Source organism: Bemisia tabaci, chromosome 4, assembly GCF_918797505.1.
Source record: "Bemisia tabaci chromosome 4, PGI_BMITA_v3".
Taxonomy (NCBI): Eukaryota; Metazoa; Arthropoda; class Insecta; order Hemiptera; family Aleyrodidae; genus Bemisia; species Bemisia tabaci.
Genome location: NC_092796.1, coordinates 18,855,651 through 18,861,882, shown reverse-complemented (window position 1 = coordinate 18,861,882; position 6,232 = coordinate 18,855,651).

Genomic DNA, 6,232 nt, shown 5'->3' with positions numbered 1-6,232 from the left:
TAAGACATAGGTTGCCTTTCCTCTGAATGTGAAGCCACAGCACTAATAAAATCAAATGGAAGGGTTGATCAAGTAACGAATCTCTCGAAATTCTATGATATTTTTCCCAAGAAAATCTTTAAGGGTCAAATGAATCTGTGGGATATTAGATATGAGTGAAATAAATTGATTAGTTATTAGGTGTTGGCTAAAATTGCTGCAAAGATGAGACCGAAGTGATTTGAATTTAGGTACTCTACGATTGTGCTCATGCGTTATTCACAGAATGGATAATTAGAACGCAAAATGTTTTTAATGCTTCATCTAAAAGTTCTGAAAGGGCTGATTTCGCAATATTTTTTATGAATTTTTTCTAATATGCAAAATAGTATAAAAGTGGATTTAAAGATGAGAAAATCTGTTGCCATGTGATTTCATCAGACGGAATTTTCCACTCAAATACATGTATTTTAGCAGATTATATAATGTTGTCATATCTCCTCTAATAATTGTTCAAGTTATGACCCAATGGTATACTTATATTCAGTTCACTTAGTAGTTATCACTTACACACAGTATTTATCAAATTTCAGACACCTGCAAATGCTTCTAGTGAGTTCAAAAATTTCGGACCAATACCTGGCACTGAATAGAATTATGAGATTTCAGAGATGTTTAACAACACATATAATTTATCACAATTGGGCTGCATTTTGCAATTAAGAACTATAATTTCTAGCTCATTAAAAACACTTAAAGGCATAGGGAAACTAATGGTAATTGCTTTGTTTCAATGGACTGAGCCAAAAATTGCAGCCTCTTATTTGGTCCAACTGCGATAACACGCCGGTTGTATTTACCGAAAATAAAAAAAAATATGAATACATAAATATTTAAAATAAATATGTAAGAAAAAAAAACCCTAGAAATGTGGCTCGAACTGTATATGTAACAAGGTGATAAAATAGTACTGGGTTCATAATTTTTTGCGGGAAAAACAAAGCATAGTTGGGCTCACTGACGAAAAATGTGATCTACTGATGAGGTCTAAAAAGAACTAATCCGTTATAGATCTCTTGGTGTGACCTCACCTTAATATTCCAAAGGGTACTGCCTAAGCTGAACACTTTTCTTCCTTAGTTTTGCACTGGCACTCATTAGAGCTCAACATTCTTTACTCTAATTGAAATATTTGAACTTTTATGCTTTGCTTCCCCCCCCTCCCCACAATAGTGTAGACCCAGCACTATTTTACCACATTGTGAAATAAATAAGTTACAAGTGTGTGCTCACATCACGGAACTGATGTCTGCAATCCGCAAACAAGGAGATAAATGAGTTTTCTTGTCAGTGGCGAGTGAGAAAGGTAATATAATATCATCTAGATTTTGAGTAAGATGCAACTCCAAGGATGATGTCTATCCGCAATGTCAATAGGACAAAGCTCTAAAGTCGCCTCTTCGGTCAATGTGCATGACAGTATGTAGGACGGTAAGTAACCTCTTAAAATACTTATATAGTACTCTCTCTCTCTGTAGCAGGCTTCAAGGGACCGGAATGTTCATCCGGTATAGAGAGGGATCCGGTGGACAGAGGGAATATATTTAGTATAGGAACGTCAAGGGTCCGGTGCATACATTCGTTACAGAGAGTTTTCCGTTACGGAGAGTGCCGCAACAGAGAGACAGATCACTGTATTTTTATTGATTATCTTAAAAGGAAATTGCAACGCTCTTAAGTTTACTTTAAAGCTTATGTATTACATGCAGTGCAAAGGGTCGGAGCGCCGCATAGCTTGGAAACGATATCGTTGCTAGTTCGACTTTAAATTGGCGATGCAGCCTAACCCCACACCGAAGTTAATTAAGTTTCATCCACCGATTGGCTATATTATGAATGGTTTCAGGACATTTTGTCAACGATTTTTTGTCCGCGCACCTTTTTTGTCCAGTAGTTTACGCCCACACGTAAAATAAGCAACAGTGACTTGGTCCAAGCGTTATATTTTAGTCGGTATGTAAAATTATATTGACAATATGGAAATGAGAAATTGAGAGAGAAGGAGGTGTTGTTATGGTTGCTCATTTTCTAAATGAAATGTTATTACTTTCTCCTTTTGAATCATCTTTTTAAATTGTCATTGGTGAATATTTGGTTTTATTTCTATCCTTAAAATATTGAATGTACAATATACCTTATATATGTATAGGTACTTTTTTTATTTTTTTATTTTTTCTTTACGAAATTATTACTTCATTTTGAAAACATTTATATTTTTAAAACGTGACAAATATTTGTAAAACCTTTTCCAAGCGACATTAATCTCAATGAGCCGCAGTTGTGCCGACAGAAACTGCAAAAATGAATAAAAGAGGGGAAAAAAACCAAGAAGCACGCAATCTTTAGTTTTAACCCATTTGTACATCGATCTTTTAGAGTCAAATACGTCAAATTTTGAGCGTTTCGTTGCGCGTACACCTCGCTGCAGCACAATAAAAGCACAAAATGTAAAAGAAAACATTGAAGTGCTTTGGAAATCATTAAATTTGACACGGAACCACCAATATTTAAAAAACACACATTATATTATTATTCTCCTTTGATAAATTGATACATATTTTTTCCCCATCAATTTAAATGAGAATAATCAATGCAGAGTGTGCTAACATTTCAAAATCATGAGTTAAAAAACGCTGACTATGCGAGTATAAATATTAAAGCCGAACAGAGCGGAGCGGCGTGCTGCCAGCGCGAGAGGCTCACTGGCGCCTACAAACCTAAGTGGATACTTCACGCATTGCACAATGCTTGAAGTATCCACTTAGGTTTGTAGGCGCCAATGCGCGTTCCGCGCTGGCCGCCCGCCCGCCGTGCGGCGGCGCCTGAAGCAACTATTTCACAACAGAGGTGTTGCACAGTATTATACGAAATTGAACGTATTAAGAATGACAGGCATCCTTTAAAAGTACAGATCTTTCCTCGCAAAATAAATCAAGATACTTATCGTACACAGGAAAAATCTAAGAGCCTTTAGCTGAGGCAAATATAGAGGTTTATCCGGTTCAGGTATAACAAGGTGGGAATTTCTTGAAAGATAATTAAGTCCTGTTACACCAAAGAGGTGTAGAGAGTTTTAGTGAATTTTGTCTCATGGAATTGACGCTCCCCCATTTTTACCAAAACTCTCAACTATATATTATTCTCCGTTGGACCAAACAGACAAAACAAAAAAACAAGCAAACCCTCATTCTTCCAAGACATTATATATTTTCATCCAAAAACGTCGTGAGCAATTGTCGTTTGTATTTACATGTGGGCCAATTAACTTTGGGTCTCAACTGGCACGTGGACCAAAACTCCCGTGCCGAAAAAACGCGTGGACGTAAATTACTGGAAAAAACAGGTGCGCGGACAAAAAATCGTTGACGAAATGTCCTATAACCTTATGAATGTTTCTACGCATTTTGAGGTGGACGTACGCACTGGACAGTATGAAAGAAACCTCTTAAGGGCCTTTAAAGCACAGCAAAAAACATAGAGGTCACTTTCAAACTCTAATTCTCTTAGAATAATTCTGGTTCATATGAATCATTGATGCGTATATTTCTTGAATGGACATGGGTAGTTTGAGAGGGACATCTAAAGAGGCTTTTCACGCAAAACTAGAAGCATAGAGATCATGTTCATATTCTCACTCCCATGGACTAATTCTGGTGCAAGTGGTTCATTGATGTGTATATTGCGTGTATGGGCCATGAGGACCTATATTAATTTCATTTGAGGAATTATTAATGGATTGTCAGTTGTATGCGTGCAACCTCTTTGCAAGAAAACAATGGTATTTTTTCGGGGGGGGGGGGTGAGCGAGACAAGGGTGCCCGTAAAATCTCAGGTGAAACTTTTTTTAGTATTACTTAGTATTATTATTAGTGGGACTTACATATTTGACAGCACATATCATAGCACACCACATAAATAGCGCGCGGGGAGAAAAAACTTTATTGCGTGGACATGGAAACCAGTTGGTGCCCGCAATATTTTTGGACCTCTATGAACCTTCTAGCTATTAAAAGTAAAAACTGAATAACTAGGGGAGTAATCCTTACATTCTTAAGACATAAGTAAAAGAAAGGTAAAAAAACAAAAAAAAACAAAAATCCTTAGACTGTAATAAAGAGTGAGAGGGAAGTCGTAGCTCTATATAGAGCAAAGCGCTGAACATGTAGAAGACCTGCAAGTGGGTCGTACAGAAGGACTCCTGCAAACGTATGTGCGGCAGGTCTCAGGGTCTTCGTAAGACTATGGCAGAAATACGTCTGTGAAGTATCGAATATAGATTCATTTCATAAGCTGATAGATTAGAGTTTGAGGAAATCCTCTGTTGCAAGCTCACAAGGCTTTCGGCATTTGAGCCTACGGGTGCACCCTACCCAATCCAGGATTCCTATCACAGCTTCTGGATTTTGGTGGCTGTGCACACCGAGAAAAAAAACACGGTTTTTCGACGGTTACCATTCGGTAGTAATGTCACATGAGATTCCACGTTAGTAGAACCGTGGATTTTGATGACTGTAATGATGAGCGCGGTGATTTGCCGTGTTCACCGTAATATTACTGTGCGCACAGTAATGCTACCACGAACATGGCTATGCAACTATGCTCATCAATAATCATACCAAAATCCATGGTTCTACTACCGTGGAATCCCAGGTGACATTAATACCGTTAAACCGTCGAAAAACCGTGTTTTTTTTCTCCGTGCAGCCTGTAATCTCGTAGGATGCTCCTGATTCAATACCGACTCTTCATAGATATCTTCATTCCGCTTGTACCATCCAGCATTCAATATTTGTCTCAGAATTTTGTTTCGTAGGGTTTGAATCTTCAAACCCTTGGATGCGGCCGCACAGCCTCTTTGGAACTAGTATGCCCAAGTAAGGCGAATGATGGTCACACATAGATGAATCTTTAGTTCTAACGATAGCATGAAACTTCGGCCAATAATCCGTACCCTTTCACGAAACTATAAATTGATTTGAGCAATTTTCTAGTTATTCTGAATTTTATGACGCAGTCGCTCATCCGTATGGAGACCGAGACACCTGAGGGATTTTTTGCAATGAGTTGCATGATTGTCAAGAATGAGTGGAATATGTATGAATTAACATTCGTTAGTTAATGAACACTGGAAAAAAACACATTGGATCTAGAGTCCAGACTCTTAAAAACATTGACAAGAAAAAGTACTCTTGATTCAATCAGAATCTAGCTTGAATCAAGAACCAAGCCTCTTAATTTAAGCGGATTTCGTTTTGATTCAAGCAAAACTCCGATTGAATCAAGAGTATTTTTTCTTGTCAATGTTTTCAAGAGTCTGGACTTTAGATTCAATGTGTTTTTTTTTCCAGTGAAACTTCAATTGGACGTATTTCTATCAAGCGGACCTAAGCGCCATAAGATGAGGTAGGTAGAGGGGGGCTTGGATTGGCGGCGGAATCGGGCGTCCGGCTTATTCCGTCCTTTACTTGCAATGCTTTTCCATGGCGCTTAGGTCCGTTTGACAGAACGCGCTATCCGGGATTTTAAATTCCTCAAGAGGAACTCAAATTGGCGCTTAGTTCCGTTTGATAGAAATACGTCCAATTGATTTGGAACGATTGAGTAATACTTCGTCCATTACAGTCCCTTTTTGAATCCCACTTAGGTGGTCTTGCACCTTATCGAGGGGAGTTTGGTAGTCTTCGGTGGAGACCATTACCATTGTATTGTCCACTTAATTTTCCATCTCGTCCTTATAATTGGGGAGGGGGAAAGATTTCGTCTGTGAACAGGGAATATAAGAGATAAGATAAAACAAAGCCGTGCGGGACACCGGCTCTGATGTAAAGCTCGACGAGGCATCCACAAACCTAATGCGAAATTCGCGATTTGAGAGATATGAAGAGAGCAACTCGACATGGTTTTTAGGGAGCATGCAATGGGTGGAACATGTACACGAAGCCGAAAATTCCCTCCAGAGGAGGAGTCAGAGCATATCTCTTTAACGAGCTCTCCTAAGTTGCGGCGAGCTTAAGCCAAACGAACCAAACATGTCATTTATGGTCATAAATTACTCCCAGATTATGCCGGAACGAAAATGCGAGTCTCTTTTCCGCACTAACTACCAAAGCCTTAGACTTTCTAAACCATGTACACAAATAATATCATTCTTTTGGATGCTACATTCGTTATCAATTTGATTTCAGACTGTCAA